Genomic DNA, 24,734 nt, shown 5'->3' with positions numbered 1-24,734 from the left:
CACCACCATCAGAAGACATAAGATTGTGGAATAAAGAGCAGCTGTAACGGAGCTACTCCGTTCAGGATTTCTCTGTGGTGCAGATGTAACTCAAAAGATGCCTGTGGCAGAGCTGGGGACTGAACCCACTTCTCCAAGCTTTCATTCAACAGGCACCATTGGGCAGCGACCTCCATGGATCATGACTTTTGCTGAAGTCAACAAGCCTCCAGGGAGATGAGAGTCCACCTGAGAAGAACAGCTTGCAAGAGGAAGGCTTTGATGAGAAGCAGAGAATGAGCCAGGCTAACAAAGCATTAATCGCAGCTAGCACAAAACAAACCCCAAAGAAACGGAAAGAGTCTGTTGACTCTCGTAGCTGAGGTTTGTGTGCTGCCACAAGCTCAAGATAAGAATCATTGTTGCATACAGACATGGATGTTGTGTGGGTTTCTATCTGTGCAATAGTCATAACTTTAAAAAATTTATTGATTTTATAATTAAGGAACTCTGCAATACATAAAGTTAAAAGCCACGCAAACATACACAGAGACCACATAAAGATAAACAAACATTTAGATTTAACACAGCATAAGTACAATAATCACCCATAAATGTAGTAATCACCAACTGTTTAATATAGATCAGTAGCAAACAAAAGAATAGATGGAATGGAAATTATTGTTTGTACTAGAGAAGCTGCAGAGGCCACAACCAAGATCACATCTCTGTTACGCCAGGCACCCACATACATAATAAAAGGCAGCCCTTGATGCAAACAGCTCCAAAACTAAGCCTCCGCTCAAGAAGAGAAGTAGTACAAGTAGAAATACACTTCCACCTCAAGGTCACCAGCCTGCCAGGGCAAAGCTGAGTCCTCCTGATGCCCAAATCCATATCTACCACACAGCATACAAATGAGATTAAACTGGCAGTCGGTTTTATTTCAGACATATAATAAAATTGTCAGGAAAAATAATGCAATTTCTTTCTGGGCAGTTTTGGCAATGGTAGAAGTACTTTTTTTAGCCTGTGGCTGTGGGAGACATGAGTTCATGGACTGCTCAGCTGCGGGGACACCAGTGGGAGGGGAGAGGCTCTGTGTCTTTCCTTCAATGCTTTTCTGCTCTTTAGAAATCACAAAATGTTCACTGAGCAGGAACTGTGTAAAAGGTATGCCAGCAAGAAGCTCACAAAGTTGTTTTTCTTCTGCTACATCAGTCACAGGGTAGGATTCATCTTCGGAGATATTTATATTTAAGATACTCACCTCAGCACCTTCTTTGATGCTCAGCCACAAAAAAAAAAGAAAAAGCCCTTTTTAGTCTTTTGGGGAATATTCAGACATTTTATCCAAGGTGTGATATCCCCTGAGTGTCAGCTGAGGGATATCTGCAGCAGAGTACTGCCTGAGCTGGATGCTGGGGATGGCCATCTTGTGGGTGTCCCAAACCCTCTCTCTTCCCAAACCCTGGCAGGGGTTTAGAGAGCTTTCTCCCACCTACCAGGGGAGCATCACAAGGACCTGCAGGAGGCATGGGGGATGGGACAGACTTGGCCTTTGTCACCATCTTCTTCATTTGACCCTTCTTTCTTCTGCATGGTACATTCTCTCTGCAAGAGGCTGCCTGTTGCCTCTTTAGCATGATCCTCTGATGAATCTTTCATGGTTTCTCAAGCTCCTTGAAAACAATGGAGGTTAATTTATCAGCTTAAATTATGGCAAGATCTCAAAGCCATAAGAGAAAAAACCATTTTATTTCTCCTGTTACCCACCTTCTCTACCTTTGCTCTAGAGAGTTTCATGTTGTCTAATTCCCCCAACCATAGATAGTTTTTTCAGAAATAAAGACAACTCTTGTAGCTTTTTAATTAAATGCTAAAAGCCCTTGATTGAAGAGCCATAAATCACTGGGAGGCCTTTAAATTTCTATGATGTCTTATGGCCTGGCATGTTCCATTTGCAATCGCATGCTCATTTGACAGAAGTGGTAAGAGACAGGTACCTCCAAATGTTGGCCATCAGCCACTGATGTCCTCTGAGGTAAAGGATAATAGGGAGGGAGTGAAAGCAGCACTTAAATCAGACTAATAAAATTGTCCTGGCAGGTAAAACCCTGAGGATTAAGGCTTGTGTCCTAGAGGAAATTGTATTTCTTTTGCTACCCTAGTGCAGCAAGTGTAGCATGGGTGAAGCTGTACAGATTAATATATATTTTGAATTGTGTGGCTTTATCCTGGCCCATTCTGTGACTCCTGTGGTGGCTGAAAACAGGGCTGTGGTATCTACAGGGCTGGGGATGCTGCCCGCAGTCCTGTGTGATACAGACCGGCTGCCCTAGGGAAGATTCTCATCGAATTCATTGTGCTGTGATGCAGGAGCAAGCTTCTGTACAATAGTGCTTCCAGTCACAGCTAGAGCAGCTGACTCTGGACTGGAGCATAGAATCATGGAATTGTTTAGGTTGGAAAAGACCTTTAAGAGTGAGTCCAACTGTTAACCCAGCACTGCCAAGACCATGACTAAACCACATCTACAACTTTTTTTAATCCCTCCAGGGATGGAGTCACCACCTCCCTGGGCAGCCTGTTCCAACACTTGACCACCCTCTCCGTGAAGACATTTTTCCTAATATCCAATCTAAGCCTCCCCTAGTTTTCATCTTGTGCTGTTGCTTGTTACTTTGGAGAAGAGCCTGACCCGCACCTCGCTACAACCTCCTCTCAGGTACTTTTGGAGAGCGAGAAGGTGCCCCTGAGCCCCCCCTCTGCAGGCTGACCCGCCCAGCTCCCCCCGCCGCCTCCCCCCAGCCCCTGCCCCAGCCCCTGCCCGGCTCTGGACACGCTCCAGCCCCTCTGCGTCCCCCCTGCCCTGAGGGGCCCGACCCTGAGCCCAGGCCCCGAGGGGCGGCCGCACCGGTGCCCAGCACAGGGGGACGGGCACTGCCCCGGCCCTGCCGGCCACAGCGCTTCTGACAGCGGCCAGGGCGCTGCTGGCCCCCTTGGCCACCTGGGCACGCTGGGGGCTCCTGCCCAGCGGCTGTGCCCAGCCCCCCCGGCCCTTTCCCCCGGGCAGTTCCCAGCCCCCTGCCCCCAGCCCCGCTGCCCCTCACACACTCGGCCTCGGCCCCTCGGCCCGGCCTGCCCAGCCCCCTCAGAGCCCCCTGCCCCCGGCACATCGGCGCCCCCCGGCCGGGTGTCACCCGCAGGCGGGCTGAGGGCGCGCTCCATCCCCTCGCCCCGAGCGCCGTGCGGGTACCCGGCAGGGCTGGCCCCAGCCCTGGTCCCTGGGGAACGGCCCCTGTGCCCGGCCGCCAGCGGGATGTCACTCCGGTCCCCACCACGCGCTGGGCCCGGCCGTCCAGCAGCTTTTACCCAGGGAACAGCACGTCCACGCCAGGAGCAGCCGGCTTCTCCAGGAGAGCGCTGGGGGAAACGGTCTCACAGGCCTTTGGATTCCTCTTGGATTTTGGGGGCTTCATTCTGCTCCCTATCCTGATCCTCCAACTCAGGGGGCTGGATACTGGGAGAAGAGCTGGTCTTACTGTTAAAAGACTGAAGGAAAGAAGGCAGTACGCGCTTCAGCCTTTTCCTCATCCTTTGTCACTATGTTTTGCCCCCGCATCCAATAAAGGATGGAGATTCTCCTTGGCCTTCCTTTTGTTGCCAATGTATTTATAAAATATTTTTTTATTGTCTTTTATGGCAGTAACCAGATTAAGTTCCACTTGGGGTTTGGCCCTTCTAATTTTCTCGCTGCATAACCTCACAACAGCCTTAGTAGTCCTCCTGAGCAGCCTGCCCCTTCTCCCAAAGGTCATAAACTCTCTTTTTTCCCCTGAGTTCCAGCCAAAGGAACTGGACTCTCTTCAGCCAGGCCGGTCTTCTTCCCCGCCAGCTTGTATTCCAGCACATGGGGACAGCCTGCTCTGTGCCTTTAAGATTGCCTTCTTGAAGAACGTCCAGCCTTCCTGGTCCCCTTGGCCCTTCAGGGCTGCCTCCCAGGGGACTCTGCCAGCCAGGCTCCTCAACAGGCCAAAGTCTGCCCTCGGGAAGCCCAGGGGAGCAGTTCTGCTGGCCTCCCTCCTTACTTCTCTGAGAATCAAAAACTCTATCATTTCATGATCACTGTGCCCAAAACAGCCTCCAGCCTTCACATCACCCACCAGCCCTTCTCTGTTCACAAACAACAGGTCCAGCAGGTGCCTCCCCTCACCGGTTCCCTCACCAGCTGTGTCAGGAAGGTCTCTTCCACGCACTCCAGGAACCTCCTGAGCTCTTTCCTCTCCGCTGTGTTGTACTTCCAGTGGACAATGGGTAAGTTGAAGTCCCCAATGAGAACAAGAGCCAGCGACTGTGACCCTTCTCCCAGCTGTTTATAGAACCTTTTGTCTGCCTCTTCAGCCTGGTTGGGTGGCCTATAACAGACTCCAAGCATGATCTCTGCCTTCTTGGCCTTCCCCCTGATTCTTACCCACAGACACTCAACCCCATTGTCACCATCGTTAAGCTCTAGACCAGCAAAACCCTCCGTAACACACAGGGCTACCCCACCGCCTCGCCTTCCTTGTCCACCCCTTCTGAAGAGTTTACAGCCACCCACTGCAGCACTCCAGCTGTCCCAGTCATATCACCATGTTTCTGTGATAGCAACTATGTCACAGCTTTCCTGCTGCACAAGGGCTTCCAGCTCCTGCTGCTTGTTGCCCATGCTGTGTGCACTGGTGTGATACACTTCAGTTGGGCTATTGATCCCACCACCTTTTTGGAAGGAGAAGCCCCAATTCCTACGTGACCATTCTCAGGCGCTTCCTGGTTTCTAACACAGCAATAACCCTTGCGTCTTTGCTGCCACAGGGATCTCCAACCCCTACCTCCACCAAGACAGCGGACAGAAGTACCTCACTAGCACATCATCCCTCCAACACTGGCATGAACCCTCAGGCTTATCTCTGGTAAGGCTGATTTTATCCCATTTGTCCTTCAAATCTAGTTTAAAGGTCTTTTATTGAGCACTGCAGAGCATCTAGGAGAGGCCCATACTCAATGATGAACACACCTGAGGCTCCTCATGGCTTTGCCTCTTTCAGCTGAGGCTCAGCTGATGCTCTTTAACCTCTCCTGCTGATTTAGCCTTCCATGAGTCTATTCCTGATGTTCTGGGATGCGGGCGAGAGATGGCCAAACATGCACGCATCCTGTCTGGGCATGAAGACTTATATACCCATGACCTAGTCCTGCTGTGTGCATTCAGCATATGTAACCTGTGCAAAAACACTGGGTCAGGGACATGCCAAGAAAACACTTACAAAATATAACCCTGTTGTGGAAACCCCCCAAAACCTCATGTCTAATCTATCAGACATGCAGCACTTCTCACCAGTCAAATGGATGAAACAGGGCTCACCTCTTTCTCTGATCCTCTGCTGCAGGTAAATTTAATACAATGTCTCAAAATGTGGCAAGGAATTTAATTATTTGGAAATTATGTGAAGGAAGGGAGGGTTAAACCTACTGGATAATTTATTCATTACGAATATTTCCAGAGGCTGTAATTGAGGTGCTCTTTTAATTGTCCGAGCCACTCCAAAAAGAAGCTTTTCTAATAATGGCTTCGAAAGTAACTGTCATTCAGCTGTATAAACCTCTATCAAAGTTGGCTTTTGACTGGCTGATGGTATCACCCACTGCCTTGACTTTATTTTAGCTTATTAAAATTGATCCTAAACAAACCTGATATGCCCCAAATTATTTTCCCTAAATTAATTTGAATGCAATTTGTTCTCAGCTAGATTTGCTGCCATGTTGAATCTTGCAATGCAAACACAAGTTTGTTGGGTCACTCTAATTAATTTGATTTTCTATCTCAGCCCTCCTACCCATCACCAGCACTAAATAGAATTATTTAGAAATAACAAACATAATGCTGGCAAAATAATATGCCATGACAGGACCAAGATTTGCTTCTTTAGGAGAAAAAAAAACCCAAACCACATCATGTTGAGGTGGTTTATTTTTGATTAAGTGCTTCTACTTTGCCTTGGCATTTATCTTTCAGAGATAGCTACAGATCAGACAAAATGCATCACTCCATTAACATTATCTCTCTGTACATTTGAGTGAGTCTCCCCAGATAATAAAGGGTTACAACATGCGTGGCCCAGCTTACACCTCCAGTGGCTTTTATTTCTTTGGTGGGGATTTGCATGAAAGGTGTTAGGAGGCTGAGGTGGAAGGGGGAGGGATGCTGCTGCCGGGTTGCTTGGGTGAGAAGTCAAATGGCTTCAAACAGATGAGTGGAGCTATTTAATTCAAAGGCCCTAACGAGACATTGGTGCCAGGAGCTGCAGAAAATGACCCGGATTTAAAGCAATAATGTTGGGTCATTTTATTCAAAGGCTTTGACTGAAGTGCTGAGCAACTTCACAACATGAGATAGCCCCTGAATTTGGAGAGCTTCGTCTGGGTGGAAAGAGAAATGGGGAAGAGGTAGGTGTTGCAGATGTTCTGAAACATGGGAGGAATCTGGGATGAGCAGACTCTCAAAAGGAGCACGGAACAGTTTGGGAGAGTGGTGGAAAATAACTGAAATAATTGGGTGCAAGAATAAGTTGTGCCCCTTTTTGCTGTACCTGAATGAAGGAGATCTACCTGCGAAGCTGGGAAGTAGAGAAATCAGGGAGGTGAAGATCTCAGCATGATTAATGAAAATAAATAAATACTGGTGATGAAAACATCCATAGGAGTAACATGGAAAATAGCAGGGTGTTACCCTATAGAGAAGAAGTCTCTTGTCCCAGATTTTGCTTATGTGAGTGTGGGTGGTGGTTTCAAGCATCCTTAGTAGCTATGGTCAAAGGCTGAATTTCAGCCTTCACAGATCATTATCCTGATCTGCTTGGCAATTGGTATATGCTCAGAGGTGTAAAGGATAGTAAAAAAATTTGGATTTAGAAGAAAAAAGTTAGAATTTGTACTCTTGAGTTGTTGCACCATCAGCTTATAACACCGCAAAGGGGTCATAGCTCTTCAAAACTGCCCTCCAGCGCAGTCCGTTTTCACCAGATGAAACCACCCAACACAAGATGAGAAGAAAGCAATTCAATGCTGTTTTGTATAGGTTCTACCAGTAAACAAAGTGGAAAAGGCAGCTGTCCTGTTTTGATACATGCATATATATTTTTTTTCCCCAGCTTTTAGGAAAGGCTCATTGAATAAGCCCCAGTTCAGCATTCCAGAGAGGACATGCTCTTGCGAATGTAGGACCATTTTAAAGGGTACTTTATAAAAGGTCTAGCAGCATCATTCTATCTGTAAACCCAGGGTACCGGAGTGACCATGTACCCACTATTTAAAAAGTGATATTGTTCATCGGGGAGATGGCTTTCACTTCCCCTTCCTGTTTCTCTTTCTTCAGTCACCCTGCCCCACACCCCCCTGTTTTCTGTCATTTCTCCTTCTGTTCTTCCTTTCTGATACCATGGTGATGAAGCTGACATATGAGAATAGCTGTTCTTCACTGGGGTTCCCGCAACATCCCAAGATGAGCTTATGCTTCTCCCCGTCTCTGTCTCCCACGTTCACTAAGTGGGTAACTCTGCGTGCCGCCAACCCCACATGCTAAAAAATATGGGCTAGCCTTCCCTCTTCTCCCTCCCTCCTATTTCCATTCAATTGGCTTAAAAATCATGAATGCAACAATAACAACAAAAAAGAAATCACAAATGTTGGGCTTGGTTTGCTTCTTTTTTCTGGTTTTTCTTTTCTTTTCTGTTCTAATTAAACAAACCTTTTGCCACCGTCCTATCTACCAGTGCCCACCACTCATTTGGGGCAGGTTCAGGCATGTTTGACAGGCAGAGAGATGATCTTGTTCCTAAAAGTTTTTTGGAAGTAGGTGGCTGGGTAGATGTTCTCTGAGTGAGGAAAATGCCAAAGCTACGTAGGGAAGAGGCATTATAAATATCCCCTGTTCAGAAGTAGCCGTGACTGACATCCACAATTAGCTGTGAGATTTGGTAGGCTATAAAGGATATTTTGCATTTCCTTTTCCCACTATTCAAGGGAGGGAAACTTCCCGAAACACCTTTCCAAATTTATTGCCAATTGCAAGGGCTGTGCAGTTCTGGGTCTTCCTGGGAAAATTCCTGCAAGTCCAGCCTGGCTCCCATCCTTTCTACTGCATTTGTGATACCCACTGGAGCATCACCCAGGAGCTGCATCGCAGCAGTGAGTCTGACCCCAGCTCTCAAATCCCAAAATAAAGCCCTAATCTCTGGATTAGGCCCTTCCCCTCTTTAGACTGTCCTATTTTCCTTTGGATTTCTTCTGATTTGAGCATTGCTTCTCCTTAGCCAAATTCAGCAGCCCCTTTCAATGCTGTGTGCCCTCAGTGTCAGCATCCAGCCTTCCTCTCCCTCCTTCTAGACAGTCTCCAGCTCCTTCTGCATGTCCTGGGCCTGCTTTCCTCTGCCTCTCTACCTATTTCTCCATCTCATCCCTCCACCTCCAAAACCTCCCTGTTCCTTATCTTCCCGCCATGCTCTCCAGCCCTCCTGAGCAGGGATTGATTGCTCTTACCACTTGCATTGTCCCCCAAAATGGAAAAACAACAAAATTTCTGACTTTCTCTGGTTGTATCTTATCACTCCACCTGCCTGCTTTCAATATTATTCCCTTTTGCTCGTCTCCTGCGGTTTGAAGTAGCCCCTCTCAGGCGTCCCCTCATTTAATTCAACAGCCCCAGCCTGTGTTTTATACTCTCCTTATCATTATGACCTGACTGCTCCCCTGGCTCTCATTTCACCCTGCCTCTGTCCATCTGCCCCTCTTCTGCAGCCATCCCCCTTCTGTTTTGTTTGGACAAATGACAGCCTGGGTGTGACCGGCGGCGATAATGGTCGACAAATATTTGAAGGGAGAAGGAGAAAAATTGTTCATTGGGGAGTTTCAAGGGGGAGGGCAGGGGGTGAACGGAGGGACCACTCCTGAGTTGGTAGGGGGAGGCTGGGAAGGGAGAGGTCAGATGGGTGGAGAAAATGTGCCGATGATGCTGTCAGCCTGAGTACACCATAAATCCCCTTTGGGTGGGCAGGGGATGTGGAATGAGCACCTCTCTCATCCCCAGGGTTGCTTGGGAAGAGGCTGTACTTGGCAGTAGCACCTTGCTGGCAAGGTAGAGATGGGGAGGGATGAAATGGAGCAGGGGAGCAGAGAAGAGCTAATGGAAAGGGAGGCAAAGACCTGGAAATTACAACAAAGAGGGGAGATTGGGGCTGAATAATTCTGGAAAGCTTCCTGTAACTCAACTGGGGTTGGTGACCTAGTGTTTGAATCCAGATGCTAACATGGACTGGAGTATATACTGATGGGAAGGAGCCCTGGCAACAGAGCCAAGGGAAGGGACAGTCAGACCCTGCAGGCCTGTGGTTCCTGCCAGTTACTCGGTTTGTTCCCTGGGACAATGTAAAAGCAGGTTTTGCTTCCCTCAGAAAACATCCAGACAAGTGGTAAAAACAAAGGCAAACCTCACCTCTGGCTGACACTGCATCATAGCTGCTAAAGGGCTAGAAGAAGGGGGAAATTAGATAACGGATGCCAATGTTATTTAATAAATGTCCTGCTAAGAAATTTGCCAAAAAAAAGTACACTTGCAAGGACTGACAGGGAAGTTAAGGGAGTTGCCAGAAGCTGTGCAACAAATCAGTGGCAGAGGAAAACGGGCACCTTGCACAGCTCTGCTCCGTGCCAGGACACCCCAAGTTTCTTAGATAAACCAATGTGCAAACCCCTGAGACTCCAAAGACATGCTGGACAAAGCACAAATGGAGGATGGCTTGGATGGATCCTCTCAAGGACTTTTCTCCACCTGTGATTAGAAACTGGTTGCAAAGAGGCTCTGACTGAAGGGGAAGGCAGTGGCTGGTAACCGAGTGACACAATCCTGATCTTCTCTGCAAACTTCCTGTCTTGCAGGTTTGGTTTTGGGGTTTTTTTTTGTAACAATTTTGTCTCATTTTCTATCAACATGACCCTTCCTGAAGCTGGTAAAACTGCCAAAAAGCTGACAGCACAACAACCCCGGCAGCCAGCACCCGGAGTGAAAACGACCTTTAGGGGCAGAGCTCATCCCCGTCCCTCCCCAGGGTGTCACGAGTGACAACACAGAGCCTTGGCTCAGCTTTAAAACATCACGCAATGAATTTTTCCACCCTCCCAAAGCACGATAAAGATGTCCTTTGTCAGCAGCAGGGACCATGACAGCTAGAGAAGCCAATTTTCTTTCGGGTGTTAGCAGAGCGGGGCAAGTTGTTTAAAACTCCAACAACCTGAAAGACTGGAGAGTGGGAGAGGGTGATATAGAGATTTGGAGGAACAAGTTCGTAAGATAGCAGCCCTCTCCCCGGCTTTTTTTTTTTAAAAAAAAAAAGATTTCACCCGTTGTTTAGGGGTTTGCAGGGCTGCCACCAAGCGCGGCCGCTGCAGGTGGCGCTGCTATGTAGGTTTTAGCGCTGCCGCGCTCGGCACAAACCCGGAGCCGTAACAAGCAGCTCCAGCTTTTAGCAATTTAAATACCATGTTGGTTTAACAAACTTGTAAAATGGCGGGGGAAAAATAATAATAATAGAGACCCCAAACCCCAACGTAACTTCTTAGATTGCTTTTTCTCTATCTTTTTTTCTTTACTTCTTTTTTTTTTTGTTTTTTTAAATTGGCTCCCCTACTTTTTTATTGGAGCATTCAAGCATACAGATGTACATCCTCAGAAAAATGGGTTTTCTGCTCTTTGGGTGTTGTTGGAAGGGATCCCTGTGTGTGGCTCAGGTAACAAGGCATGAAATGAAAGGATGTGCGCACTGTTTGCCGCTGTCCCGCTCACCAGCCAGGGAGGAACATGGTGCTGTCAGCATCCAGGACTTTAGGAGCAATGGGGAACAAAGTGGGTGGTTTGGGGCAGCAGGGGGTGAATCAGGCATGGGAGGTCATTTGGATGGAGAAGGCATGATTTTTCCTCCTCCCAGATGATGCTGTGAGCAGCTGTGGTGCTGTTTGTGCTGAGCCCTGGTGGGTTTTCCCCTGGGAGTGGGGCAGTGAGGGGTATCAGCACGTCTCTGGAGGGACCCATGATCTCTTGCTGTCACTGTGGCTGGGGGCAAAATACCCACTTGATGACAACAGGGTAAGCCTGAGCCCTCCTTGTCCTTGGGCCCTTTTACTGCAGCTATTCACAGGTCAGGGGAGGTCATTTGGGTTTTCCAGCCCTCACCCTTTTCCGCCCCCACTGCCTAGTTCATGAAAGGGCCTATAAATAAAGTCTCATTTGTCACTCGTTTCTTTATGATCCCAAGTGGCACAGGCATATATTGACTCATGCCATTGTCTTAAGAAGCAGAAAGAATTTGTGTTAATTTCTTCCTCCCCACCAGATAGTGGGAAGTAATCTCGGTGTATCCAGATTATCCCTTTTTAGCAGAACAGCCCAGTTTTAAATATAAGACCAAATTTCCAAGAGATTTTCATATGTTTTATTAAATGAAGCTGCAAGCCAGACTGGACATTAAATAATACTGTACTGCTCACAACAGCAGTGATCTTTAGAGGTTACTAACCTGCCATTGTATCTCTCAGATTTCTGTCTCGCTCTTCCGTTGTCATTTTGCTGTGTTATTACTCTTCAGGCTTCACATAGTATTCGTTCCTCTGAATGAAAACAAATAACTCCTTGCAAGAGGCAGGAGATAAAGAATAATAAATACATTTTATGCACCACCTTAAAAAAGGGCTCTGAATCCCCATCCATCCATCAGGAAATGTAAACCAGAGCTCAGGCAAAACACATGCACACACACAGGCACGCGCTGGGGAGATAAAAGTTGTTTAAAGAAAAACATGATATTGTTTAAAAATAAATATCTTGGAGGATGCAAATAGACAGCCCCCGGCCCCCGTGTTTTGTGACATAAATTTAAGATAATTAAAAATACAAAGCTTGGATTAAGCCTGATTTTCTGTGAATGGTAGAGGCTGTGGGGAGGAGGGGTGAGTCCTGCTGTGTGTGGTGCTCTACAACATACCTCCTGAGAGGCAATCCCTGCCTCTGATCACAGCGAGCAGTGGGACACCCTTCACAGCCACCCCCCCACCCCACCCCACCCCACATTTCCACTGGATACCTTCATCTTGTATGGGGTCAGGGGAAGCTGCAGGCTCCCTCCCAGGGTTTTCCCCTCCCTGCCCTGATGTGGTGATGGCAAACACCCCTGAAAGTGGAAAGGGTCTCTCCAGTTGCTTCCCCCTCACTTCTCCTCTTCCCTAGACCTTTGCGAGATGCCCATCCTAGCTGTGTCAGGGCTCCCCTGTCTCTACAGGGAGGCAGCCCTGTTGCTACGTGCTGCTATCAACACCCCGAGAGCATTGCTTTCCTTCCCACCATCTGCTGCCTGCTCTGCTTTCAGCTCCAGGAGAGCCCTGATATTACCTGCAGAGAGGAGTTTGGGGCTCTGTATGGGGAGAATAAACCCACGGAGTGGGGTCTGCTCTGTAGGGCAGTCCGGCCAGCCAGGCCAGCAGCTTCCTGGCCACAAAACGCAGGCAGTAAGCACTAAGAGCTTTGAAAAAATACTATTATTCCTCCGGCTGCCAGGAATTAAATGAAGACCCAGAGAGCAGAGCAGCTTGCAGCCGCTCTCTAGGATTACTGCTCACCCAAGCTGAGAGATTGATCTTCCTCTGAGCCTCCCTACACCCGCTCTGATCGGCTCCCCTCCTCGTTCCGTCCTAGCCGGAGGAGAGCGGGGCACAGGCTGGAGAGGGAAGGGGGAGGCAGATGCCAGCGAGAGCTGCGATGCGGGGAAGGGCGTTTCTGGGGAGGTGATGGAGGGAGCCAACAAGATGCGTTTGATTCCTTGATATTTTTTTTTTTTTGAGGGGGTAGCGACATCTCCCAATTAGCCCAATCAGGCTGGAGAACCTAGGTGTCAGTAGTGAGTAGGAGCGAGGGAAGGCACCCGGAGGAGAAATCAAGGCAGCCGGAGATGCAGCCGTGGGAGAGTGGCTGCGCTCGCAGCCCCGGGCGCACTCAGAGGCGGCGGCCCCGTCCCCGTCCCCGTCCTCATCCCCTGCAAACTTTAGGACGACGAAAAGCGGCTTAAGGGTCCCCCTCCAGAGACAACCTGCGCCCTCCGCCTTCTCCCCTCTCCCAGAGGTGGGTGGGCTGGCGAAAGGAGGAGCAACTGGCCACTCTCTCTGGAAAAAAAAAAGGGGGGGAAAAAAAAAAGGGAAATAAGGAGAAGAAGAACAGAAAGGATTTATTTTTTTATTATTATCGTTGTCATTTTTAAAATTATTATCATTATCCCTCCCTGGCGGGCTGGGCTTGCGTTGCCATCGCACTTCCACGTTGCCACCGCACTTCCACACCTCTCCGTCTTTTTTTGGCGGAGGGGTGTGTGCCTGCGCGTGTGCCTGTGTTTGCAAAAGCGCCTGGGTGTCCAAGCCGGCACGGCAGCCACCACTGGGGAGGAGGGCTAGGGAGGAAGGGCTGGCGAGACAGCCGCAGTGCGAGCCCTCCCCGGCGGGCAGGCAGCGGCGCCGCGGCCGCGGAGCCGGGCATGGCTCCGTAGCGCATCCCCTGCCCGCACCCTGCCTGCCAGCTCGGCTGCCTGTCTCCCCCCCTCCCTGCTGATTTAGAGGCGGGGGGGGGGGGGGGGGGGGGGGGAGGGGGGAAGGGCTGGGGGAGGGAGGGAAGGGGTAATTTGGGGGGGGAGTGAAAAGTGGAGCTGCGTTTCTTTCCCCCCCTCCCCCCCTCCCCCCCGGCTCTGGGCGAGCCAGACGCGGTTTGCCCAGTGCAGAGAGAGGGGCTCCGTGTTCCGCCTCCGTGGAGTATTTGGGATTGGAGAGAGAGAGACACACACACACGCGCGCACACACACACGCACACAGAGACCATCTGCAGTGTCAATGCGGCGCCTGCTCTGAAGACTGAAGTGGGGGGAAAGGAGAGGAGGAAAAAAAATACACATATATATCCAAACCCACCCAAAGCAAGCGAGGAGCCTTCCCAGGTAAGGAGCCCCTCGCCCGGCCCGGGTAGTGGGGGCTGGTGGGAGGATGCCGCGGAGGATGCCCCGGGAGGGCCGGCGGGGCTGCAGCGGTACCTGCCCCCCACACCTGGCAGGAGCCGAGGGGGGCCCCTGGAAGGCTCCCCCCGCCGCTTCTCCCCACCCCCGGGTGGTGGGGAGGGGGTCGGGGCTGGCGGGCAGGGACCCCCGCCGGCAGCGGGCTGAGCCGGGGGTGGCCGGGCACGGCCCCTCCGCCCCTCCCGGGTCGGCTTGGGAGGCTGCTAGGGGTGTTCGCAGCGGGGACCCCAGCATCCCCCCTCCTCCACATCCCCAGCGCGGAGGGGACGCCGTGCCCAGTGTTCCCCCCCCCCCACCCCCGGGTCCCCGATGGCTTTTTCCCAATGTACAAGGCTCAACTTTTCTCCCCGGAGGCAGCAGCTCCAGTGTCGCAGCCCGTCCCTAATCACCCCCGACCTTCCCCGGCTGCGGATTTTCCTCCCCTCGGGGGGTATTTTTGCCCACCTCGGTGCCCCTGAGCCTTTCTCGGGCGAGGGGCTGGAAGCATTTGCAAACTTTTCCTGCTTCCGATGAGGCTGCAGCTGGACAGGGCTGGAGGCAGAGCCCTTTTCCCGGGGAGGATTCACACTTCCCGGGTGAGCGATGGATGGGGACAGCCTCCCCTCCCCCGGCGGGGAACACCTGGGAAGGAAGAAGGGACACCCCCGTCGTTTCCCTTCCTGCAAGGTGCAGGAGAGTTTGACTGCCCAAATCCCGGCTGCGAAGTCAGCGCTGATAAACCCCTCTCCCTCCGTGCATGTGTGTGCTGCAACCGAAACCTGCGTATTGATGCTCTTCGTTTATCAGACATATGCCCTTAAATTATGTAGACAGGGAGAAGTGATCTAAACACCGAGCCGCACATGGTTTTGGTGGAAATATAATACTCCGGCAGCAGATGAGTTCCTTCCAGATAAACAAACCCACTTGCTCAGCCCCAGCAGGGCTAAGTGCTGTTTGGGTTTGTAGCGGCTGCATGTGGCTGCTACATACCCAGCCCAGAGGAAACCCTCCTCCCGGGGCCCCATCTGCTCCCCGTACTGGCAAGGGACGCAGTCTCTGCCGTGCCGGATTCGGGTCTAGGATCTGCAGGGTTCGCCTTCAGGAAGGGGCCAGGTGGAAAGCGTGTGGCCGCGCTCCTCTCCCGTCAAACTTGCCCCCGCGCCCGCTCCGCCGTGCGCTCCGGCCGCGCCGCTGGGCAGCCGCGCCACGGCGCTGGGAGCGCACCTGACGGTCCGAGGCTCCCGCTGCCTCTGAGATGCGATGCCGCGCTGCGAGGTTCTGCGGAAAGCGAAGGGGGCTGCGGCTCCCCGGGGCCGCGGGAGTGAGCCCCGCAGGGAGGGAAGGTTTGGACCGGGACCCCCGGGGCTGCCGGGGGGTGCTCTTATTCTGGGCGAACAATGACGGTGTCGGGGCGGGGTGGTGGGGTGGTGGTGGTTTACAGCCGATGCAACTCTCGCAGCCTTCTAGGGACTTATCTTGAGCGTGCACCAGTCCTGCACAAACATTTTGGAAGGCATGAAGCATGCTAACTCACTCTCTTTATCTGTCCTCTGTTTCACCCGGGTCTTGTCTATAGAAGCCGGTTAAATCCGTGAGCGGGTAGGACTCCTGGAGCACGGGGTTGCTTTGCCTTCGCGTCTCTGATTTTAATTACAACGTGTGCCTCTGTGAGATTAGATGCTTCCTCCCCCTGGCTAAGCCACTGTCTTAAGGTCTCGGGGATGAGAGCAGCATTTGGTTTGTGGTTAATTGCCTCGGAAAGTGTGTTTGTTTGTTTGTGTGTGGGATCCTTCACTAGAGCCGGGCTTCAAGCAGTGCAACAGATGTGTGTCTGCTTTCCGTGTGCAGCCAGGTTTAAACATGCAACCCCAGCGCTGTCACGAAAGCCTGGGATTTTCTTCCCTCTTCTGCTCAGACCCATCCTCCACGGGGGTGTCTCCTTCCTGAAAGGACCAGTCCAAGGTTTTTCCTTTCTGTCCCATCTTAAATGTGCAGCACTCGGCGACATCAGTAAGATGCAAAATAAACGACAGCCGCATGATCGAGGTGCTGTTTATGTCCAAGACGTGTGTTTTAAAATACAGGCTGATGATCAGTCACGGTGCTGTTGGGAAGCTTTGGCTTGATGATTGTAACTGCCTTGTAGGCACTGAAGATGGGTGTTAAATCTGTTCAGCGTGCAATCCTGCACCTGGCTAGTGGAGGGATGAGTGCTATTGCAAATCCTCAGAGAGATGCTGAACTTCTCCACAGGGATGGGAAATATTCGAGCCTTTCCTCATTCACTCACCTGCCAGCAGCCCTCTCTGCACCCGCAGCAAGCCGAGTGCTAGACAGCCTGTGGATGTGGCAAAGCAAAGGGCTCAGCACAGCCACGAAAGCAGCTGAGATCTGCTGCCGGGAGGGCAGAAACCGCCTTTGGCAGCAAGATCCCAGGGGACAGAGGGTTGCCAGAGCCAGTTTCGTGTTGACTTCTCTACTTTTGCAGGGTGAGGAGGGATGCTGGAGCCCCTTTTTTGTTGCATCATTTTGCCTTTTACTGAATTGCTTTGTCTCTGTCTCCCAATTTCCTCGATGTTGAGCGGCTGCAATAAAACCTACCTCCTTCCAGGAGGGTCAGGGTTTGATTTGCGTGCTCACATGCTCCAGGGTGAAAAGCCTTGCAAGGTCTTACGATACTTGGGTGTGCTGAGGGTTAATACTGTTTAGGAATTAATTTCTTGTTTGGAAGGGAACACTGAAAAGCTTCCTAAAAAGCTGAGAATGATGTTGCCAGGATAGGCTTGTGCTCTGTGTTGGGATCCTAGGTGGGGAGGGTGTTAGAGGTAGGGCTTTTGAGTTTTGGAGCTAGCACTGCCCAAGTTTGAGGCTTGGCATTGCCTACAAGTGTTTTCAAGCAAAATGGTATGCTGTCCTGGGAGTCACTTAGCTCTTTGTAATTTATTATTCACAATAGTCCCTTGAAGTGAGCTCCTACGTAGCTGAGACTGAGGCCCAATGTCAGCCCTTTGCAGCCGCAGTTCTGAGACTCAGAAGTCTCATGCCCTGCCCGTGAATTCCCCTCCCCGGTTAGGGATGCATTTTGGATTATGACTGCTTCCCATGGTAAAGCCCTCAAACTGCTTGATGCTCAAATAAAAGCCCTTTCTGGTCCCCACCAGTGTGACAAAGGGCTTCAGAGGGCTCTTTCTTACTCCTTCCTTCTTGCTTGCAACACTCAGTTAATGGACGCCGTGTGCTCCAGGCGCCCAAGGCAATGAGACTTCCCGTCCCTGCAAAGTCTGGACAACCCACTGACTTACTGCAGGGTATCAGTGATGAGCGTGCTTCCCTGCATGACTGTGTTCAGGTGAAAAGCACTTTATATTCCTTAGGTTTGAGCTTTCAAGGGGCCTGCAACAAAAAATACAGGAATAAATACATAGGGTTCCTCAGATGTTTTTCATTCAGATTCTGAAGTATTTTAAAACAGTGAGAAAGTATTCTCATTGCCCTGGTGCAGACTGGGAAGCCGAGGCACAGGGAGGCAAAAGGCTTAGTCTGCATTTGTTGATGGGAATCCTCACTCACTGCCATGAAATGCAAACTGAACCCCAAGAGGTACTTGGAGATGAGAGCATTGAGCCTGTGCTCAAGAACAGCCAAGAACAGTGCTTGGTCAGAACAGGACCAAGCAAGATTGAAATTTTTTAAGTTCAAATGACAGATGGGTGCTTTAAAATGAGAAAATATCATATTGCGTTACTGAATTGGCCAGGGGACAGCTGTGCCATCATGAATCTTGGTCCCTGTATCTTTAAAATTAGTTACAAAATGCTTTTAATCACCTTTGGGAATGGAGAGATCATTGCAAAAATGCAATGTGCTGTGATACTGATAGTGTGCATGGTGATGTTTTGGAGCTGGCATTGCTCTCTGTTGTTTTTGTTTTGACTCATCCCACCGGAACTATCTGGTTTTCTTTGTTCTTTGTTGGTGCATGTGCTTTGCTAATTTTGCCTCATCTTTACTTGGTTGCACCTCGTAAGGTGCTAAGCAGCCACCCAAGAGGTGCCAAGCCTCTGCCCTGCATCTCCTGCAGCGGCAGCGGGTGTTGTGTGGTATCTGTTCTGCAACCCTTTCCTTTGCAAAGAACCCAAAACACCCAGCCTTCCCTGAGCCCTTAAAGGTTCTCTGAAGGTTTTGAACAGGCACTCTTTGGTTTGGAAACCCAATGGTCATTTCATTTTAGACACCTCTAGCCCAGTCAGCTCAGTGTGCCAGCTAACATGAGCCTTGCTGGGGACATGTGCTCTTCAAAGGTGATTCCTGGAGCCGTGGAGGAAGTCACCTGTTTGCTGAAGTACAATGTTCCCAGCTGCTTCTATCTCAGTAATGTTTGATAGAAGACACCAAGTTCTCTGGGCCGTAGGAGAGCCTGAAGACCTGAGTGGGAGCAGTGATGGGGTTGAAACCTCCATCCCCACTATGCTGCTTATCAGCAGGTGGCGTTGACCTCACAGGGTGGGTTTCACTAGAAAGAGAGAGGTCATTTGCAGACACTCTTGTCTTGCTTTTACTCTAGGCTTTGCTGCTGTGAAGGCTTTCCAGTGTTTTTTAAGTACTGCATGCCAAGAAACAGAATTCCAACCCCAAAAGTCAAACGGCTGAGATTCACAGGCTTCTTTTGCATAGGAATAAACACCACCTGCTGCTGAGTGTGGCTGGATTTGCACTGGTGACTCAGAAGGGAGACCTCATGTTGCCATCTCTCTCGGCTTTCATGCCTAATCTCTTGGGTTTCTTTCCTGCTATTTCATCCGTACACCAATGGCCTGCTGGGGCCTTCCCACCCAACCATTGGCAATAAATTTAGTGGAGCTGACTGGCACTTGAATTTGCCTTGTCCTTCTGATGGGACGAATGTGTGTATCTAATGCAGGTAATATGGAATAGGTTTCCATTACAGGCATTTGCATGATATATACTCATACACTTCCCCCTCCTCTGAGCTCATGCAAGGGCCAGAGGAATAAATCTTGGTGCCTGGTGAGCCCTAGCAGCCAATGCTACATCAAATGCATGTAAATGTTTGCAAAATGAGCCACCCCAACCCACTTGTTATTTCTCCTTGAGCATAAAACCCTACATGGGGGAGGAAAGGTGAGGGTGGAGGAGGTTCTTTTAATCCTAGTATTGTTTTCCTTTGAAATAGTGAAGTGATGCTGGACTCAGGGAGCATGTAGAGGGTTAATATTTATGTACTTGTTGTTTCCTCTGAAGCGAGGAACTTGCACTTGCCGCCAGCAGCCCCCCGATGCTCGTGAAGAACCTCGCTGGTGAGTGCCTTGGCGTTACAACTGTTTGGTGACTTGAGTTTAGAGTTATAGGAATCGGAGCGACAGATTAGCAGTAAATCAAAGCCTGGATGGCTTCGTACTCAACTGCAGCAAGATTTAAATTAAAAATATCTTGCCGAGATGAAGTACTCATAAGTCAAGCACTGGCGTGGTGTCACTCTGGGCTTCGGCAGTGAGAGCCCCTTTGAAACAGAAACCACGAGGAGCCCACATATTGATTCCCAGCTGAATTGGGGAATTGCCACTTCATTTCTTCTATTAAATGGTCTTTCTTTTCTTTCCTTTTTGCCTTTCCGCCACCCCAAAGGGAAGATGATCATGCTGGGAAGTTGGGAAAAGGTTTGCAGATTCACTGCACGTGCGTGTGGCCCTGTTTGACTTGGTTAGAGCATATTTGATTGTGAAAAGGGATTTATTTGTTTTTTGTGACAGGGGATTTGTCTATAATGTAGTGCTGGAAAGAAAACTCATTTAGAGACTAAGGAGGTGTATCCTGTTACAATTGCCTATTGATGGAATAGCAAGTGCTTGGTGTGCAACACAGCTTTATTTTAGTTTAGGGAAACTTATTCTGGGCTGCCAAAGGGAGACTTTGATTTGCCGGAAAGCTGCCCCATGGCCCTGAGCAAGTCCCTTGGCTTCTTGTTTCCCCATCTATCGAACGGGGGTGGTCTTGTAGAAGTGACTGCCCCTTTAACTATCATCTAATAGTCGAATGACCTGTACAAATGACTCACTTTTTGAAAGTAAGATGATAAAAATAAGGAGGTTCCGATCGGGAACTCACTCACCAGCCTGAGGTCACTGGCAGCCACTATCCTGTCCCTGGGCAGTGTCACCTTCTTCTGCTGGCAGGGAAGAGGCTTTCAGAGGTGGTGAGGGACAGGAGGATGTTCTACATTGGAGGAAAAGGCTCTGTCATCACATCCCTGCCAGGGAGAGGAGGTGAGCTGGGAATACAACCACACCAGTTGTGGAGCTAATCAAAGGGTTTTGCTTGGATTTTTCTTTAATGGGCAATTTTTTTGGGGGGGGGAGAACCCCTAAGCCCCACACCCAAGTTAGGATGAGCACATCTGCTTGACTTGCTAGCTTTAAAAAAGTGAGTTTCTGGGCTCTTTTGGGAAACCCCTTTTGTTTGTCAGGGTTTTGGTGCAAATTTCTGGTTCTTGCTAGCAGCAGAGCAACACATGGAGTTTTGTGAGCTGTTACCCTGGGACGTGTATGTGTTTAGGGGCAGGGTGCTATTTGCACAGCTAATTTTGGGCATTCCCTCTTTTTGGTGGCGTCTCACCCTTTGTACTCTACCCTTCACAGTGTGTTCCTGGGGGGATGGGGGTTCGTCCCCTACCACAGTCCCCTTCCTTCCAGCCACTCTGGAGCCCCAGGACTCATTTGGAGGATTGCAATGACCTCGATGCCTAATGCTTTTGAGGCTGCATACCCCCATCACCCCTTAGACCCCAGGCTCCACCTCTCCAGAGCATCCAGTCCCCTCCCAGACAGCTACCCTGGGGTGGGCAGTGCTCAGAGGCAACCTGGAGGGTGACTTGTTGCTTTAAGTCCCAGCATTGCCACCACCGAAGCCACCTCCATGAGGGCAATTGCCTCCTCACCCTGAAGACGGCAGGATGAGCTCTGAGTTTTCCTCCTGTGCCTAGCTGCTATGGTGATGAGTTGCTATAGAAACACATAGTTAGCATTATTATTTATTATTGAAAGGTGCTTCTTTTCTTCTTTTAAACGCAGGGCTGTGCCAAGAAGAGCCCAAAGCTGGGTGTGGGATACTGCCCACCCTGTCCACACAGGCTGGTGGGTTAACACTTCCCAGCAATCCAGGCTTTAGCCACGCCAGAGGCAAGCAACCGTGCTGTGCTGGCCCAGCAGGCTGATCTGGTTAAACAAATCCCCCAGTATGTTCCCGTCACAGGTTCCTTCCTTCGTCAGATCCATCCTTTGGAGGGGGATTCGAGTGAAGCGTTTCATTATAATGAGCTTAGTTATTTCCAAACTAGTAATCGCATGTCACCATTTGGTGCAAAGGGTTTGCATTAAGTTCTGTAATAATATGTCTGTTCATCCATCACAAATACTATATTCACAGGACCTTGTAGCGATTGCCTGGTAAATACCTTCTCTTATCTCTTTGCATGCGCTGCTCCTTGTTGTTTGCTGAAGTCCCCCCACTCTCTGCAAACCCATCCCTCCATGCTGGGAGGCAGGGAAGCTCCTCTGCTACTCCTGTCCTGAGCTCCTGCCCAGGCTGAGCCCCCCTGCAGCTGGGCACCCAGCCAGACTGTGCAGAGGAGGCCCCTCCAAGGCTGGCTTCAGCCTGCAAGATGCCAAGCAGAGCAAGTGGTGCTAAGGGTATTGCTCTGCCTGCCCTAACTACTGCTTTCCAGCTGCCGTGGGTGGACAAAGCCTGCTGCAGGGGCTCCTGCTCCCCAGGAATGCGTGGGGTGGGATGGGGGTAGGAGCAAGTATCTTCTGTAGGCTGGGTGCTGAGCAATGCTCTGGCTCAGAGTTGCAGCATTTATAGGCTCTCTGGATGCATCCATAGGTTTGGAGAATGCACAGCTGGGCAGTGCAGCAGGGATGCAAAGCTAGATGCGTGGGTCCCCTGCCTGCAGCCACCAGGTTCGTGGCTTCCCCTCGAAGCTGGCAGCACTGCAGAAGTGGCTCTGCAAGGAAACCTTCCTCCACCCTGCTGCCCTTCACACCATGGCAGCCCTGAAGTGCTTCAGCCACTGCAGAGGGGTGGCTTGGTGGGACCCGGAGGTGAATGGTTGGGAGGATGGGGGGGACGTTCAGAGGCACTGGGAGGAACAGGGCTGCTTTGCCACTCTGGCTGGGGCAGGGGAGGGCTTGGCTTTGCTGGCAGCAGGGATTAGCTGCGCAGTTCTTCCTTCTTCCCCTCCTAGCTCTGAAGGACTCTCAGGAAAATGCCTGGGGGTGGGGTGGGGGTGGAGGGGTGAGAAAGAAAAAAGGGGGGAAAAAAGGAAAGCAACCCAGCTTTTCTTGATGCAGAATTAGGAGCTGGGAGATGAAGTTTCAGGGCTGGCTGGTGTAGTTGCAGGGGGGATGGCTCAGCCCCTCCTTGCACGTCCTGCACAATTGCTTCAGGTGCAGGGCTCAGCTGGCAGTGCAGCCGGTGCAGAGGCTGCCCTGAGGGGATGAGCCCCTGCGGGGCAGGGCAGGATGCAGGAATGGCTGGACCAGCGCAGGATGCTGGATATGGAGACTTGAGCCTGGGGAAATCTCTGCTGTTGCTTGCAGAGTGTGACCGTTGAAGTTCTCTGAATCCCTCCTAGTCTCCACCTTCCCCGGCCTGCCAAGCTAGGACTGGGAAACAGCCTTCCCAACCTTTGAGGAAACAAAAGAAGGCTCTTTAAAGCACCCCCTTGAGCAGGAATAAAACACCTTCCTTTGCAAAGCCTGCTTCATTGCTTGAAGTCAATCCCTTTGGGCTTTGTATTTTTCTTCTTGGAAGCTGTGCTCCCTGTAGAGAAGAGAAAAAAACACCTGAGGTACAAGAGTAGGGCTCAGGGAGGGGTGGAGGCACATTCCTGGGAAGTGTAGGCTGGAGGTGGAGGGGTGGAGGGGGGGGGTCCACTGTGGGGGTCTGAGGGCTGAATGCTCACTTGTCACTGTGACAGAAATCCTTGCAACCCATCCCACAAGTTCAGCTGTCAGTGCAGGGTCACATCCAGCCTGCCTCTGTTGTATTGATAGTTGGGAGCACTGTTGGGGTGGGAGATGCTCCTGCATGTCCTGTGTGTGCCAATCCCTCCCCTACTCCTGGTGCAATGAAGTGTAGCACTAAATGGGGCCTCCCCTAAAGGAGGGAAGCTGGTGGTGGCAAATGAAAGCTTGCTCTGTTTTCGTTGGGTCACCCATGTTGGTGTGGGCCTGGAGGGGTCATAGTTTGCTTCTACCACCCTTTTTTCTCCACCCTGAGCTGCAGCCAGCTGCTTGGATATGAGGTTGTGACACTGACGCGTTTGGAGAGAAGTCATCCAAGTGATGGCATGGACTTGGGACTGCTGTGGGGTGCCCCCTTGGATCCCACCAGCTGTGAGACCATCAGGTCTCAGATTTCTCTCCGAATGCCTGCTGAGGACAGAGTCATTTTGGCTGCTGGGCTCAGAGCGTCTTTGCAGCCTCTGGCTTTCCCTGCCTGGCCTTCACGGTAGCTCCAAGAAGCCAGGAGCTGCTCACCTTGGCTGAGCAAGGGCAGGAGGCATGAGGCACCCTTGGAGCTGCACCCCTCTGCCTGGGTGAGGGACAGAGAAGGGAGGCAAGAGAGGTGAGCCATGTGTAGCAAGAGCTGGATGCTAAAGGCAGTGCCTGTCAGAGCCATTCAGGAGGGTTTTTCCCTTCTTTATAATGGAGTTGCTGCCTTTGCCTGCCTTAGCGAGGCGAACAGCTCAAAGGGATGCCTCTGAATGAAAGTAACAACTTTTAGGACAAATTTCTCTCTGCATAATATCTCAAAGAAAGCAGGAAAAGGAAGTGGCAAGCGGGCATAATTAGGTAAGTATTCCCCATTAGGAAGGGGAAGGAACTATCAAGTCAATTTCCATTCCCTTCTTATTTTACATGCCTGATTTTTCCGCCTCTCCAGGAGGTGGTGTGTGAAGTAGGTCTCTCCTTAGCTTGGAGAAGTAAATAATCAGAACATGATGTGCTCCGAAGCTCTTCCCAAAGCTTTCTAAATCTGAACTACGCTGGGCATTTTTAACATCTTCACGAGTCTGAGCTTTCCAGCATCCATGAGACCTGATCAGGACTTGTTTTCCACCTTCATGCTGGGGAACCAAGCTGCAGGCAGACAGCAGGGCTTGAGTATTTTTGATGTGACCTGCTTGTCTGTACATATTTCTCTGTTTTACCTGTTCTGCATGGAAGTAGAGATAACTTCTTGTCTCCTGATTGCTTCCCAGTGTAAACCTGTGTGTTTAGGGTGTGAATCCATGGAGACACCTGGCGTCACACTGGGAAATGAGGTAGGGATGGGTCCCCCCAGGCCACCACCTGGTCCACCTCTACCTGACCCCAGCATGCCCCCACATCCTCCTGGCCATGAGACTCCCCTTCTACTCCCATGTACCCAAGGTTGCGCTCCCAGCTGTGCCCTATGTTACCTCTTAGAATTAACACATCGCCGTGTGGGCTGCAATTATGGAGCCATCAGTGGATGCCTGTACCACATTTTGGAGAGCGTGTGGGATGGTTTATGTGCCAGCCTGCAAGAGAAACGTTCACCTCCCCCCTTGTGTGCCGCCCTGCTCCGGAG

The 24,734-nt window shown here is 50.7% G+C and overlaps 1 protein-coding gene across 3 annotated transcripts in view; it reads left to right on the top strand.

Moving 5' to 3' along the window:
- Positions 1–13,797: 13,797 nt before the first annotated feature.
- PLXNA4 (plexin A4) overlaps positions 13,798–24,734 on the top strand; it is a 455,447-nt gene continuing 444,510 nt past the window's right edge. The window contains exon 1 of one of the 3 annotated variants that reach the window (XM_056341133.1): positions 13,798–14,042. The gene's annotated coding sequence lies outside the window, so the exon portion shown is untranslated. Of the gene's footprint in view, positions 14,043–15,264; positions 15,443–24,734 lie in introns of those variants that run through there. The other 2 variants (XM_056341131.1, XM_056341132.1) reach the window with 2 other exon arrangements.

This window comes from Falco biarmicus, chromosome 5 (assembly GCF_023638135.1).
Source record: "Falco biarmicus isolate bFalBia1 chromosome 5, bFalBia1.pri, whole genome shotgun sequence".
In the NCBI taxonomy this organism is placed as follows: Eukaryota; Metazoa; Chordata; class Aves; order Falconiformes; family Falconidae; genus Falco; species Falco biarmicus.
Note: the sequence above shows the minus strand (reverse complement) of the source record. Positions and strands in the feature narration are given on the sequence as shown.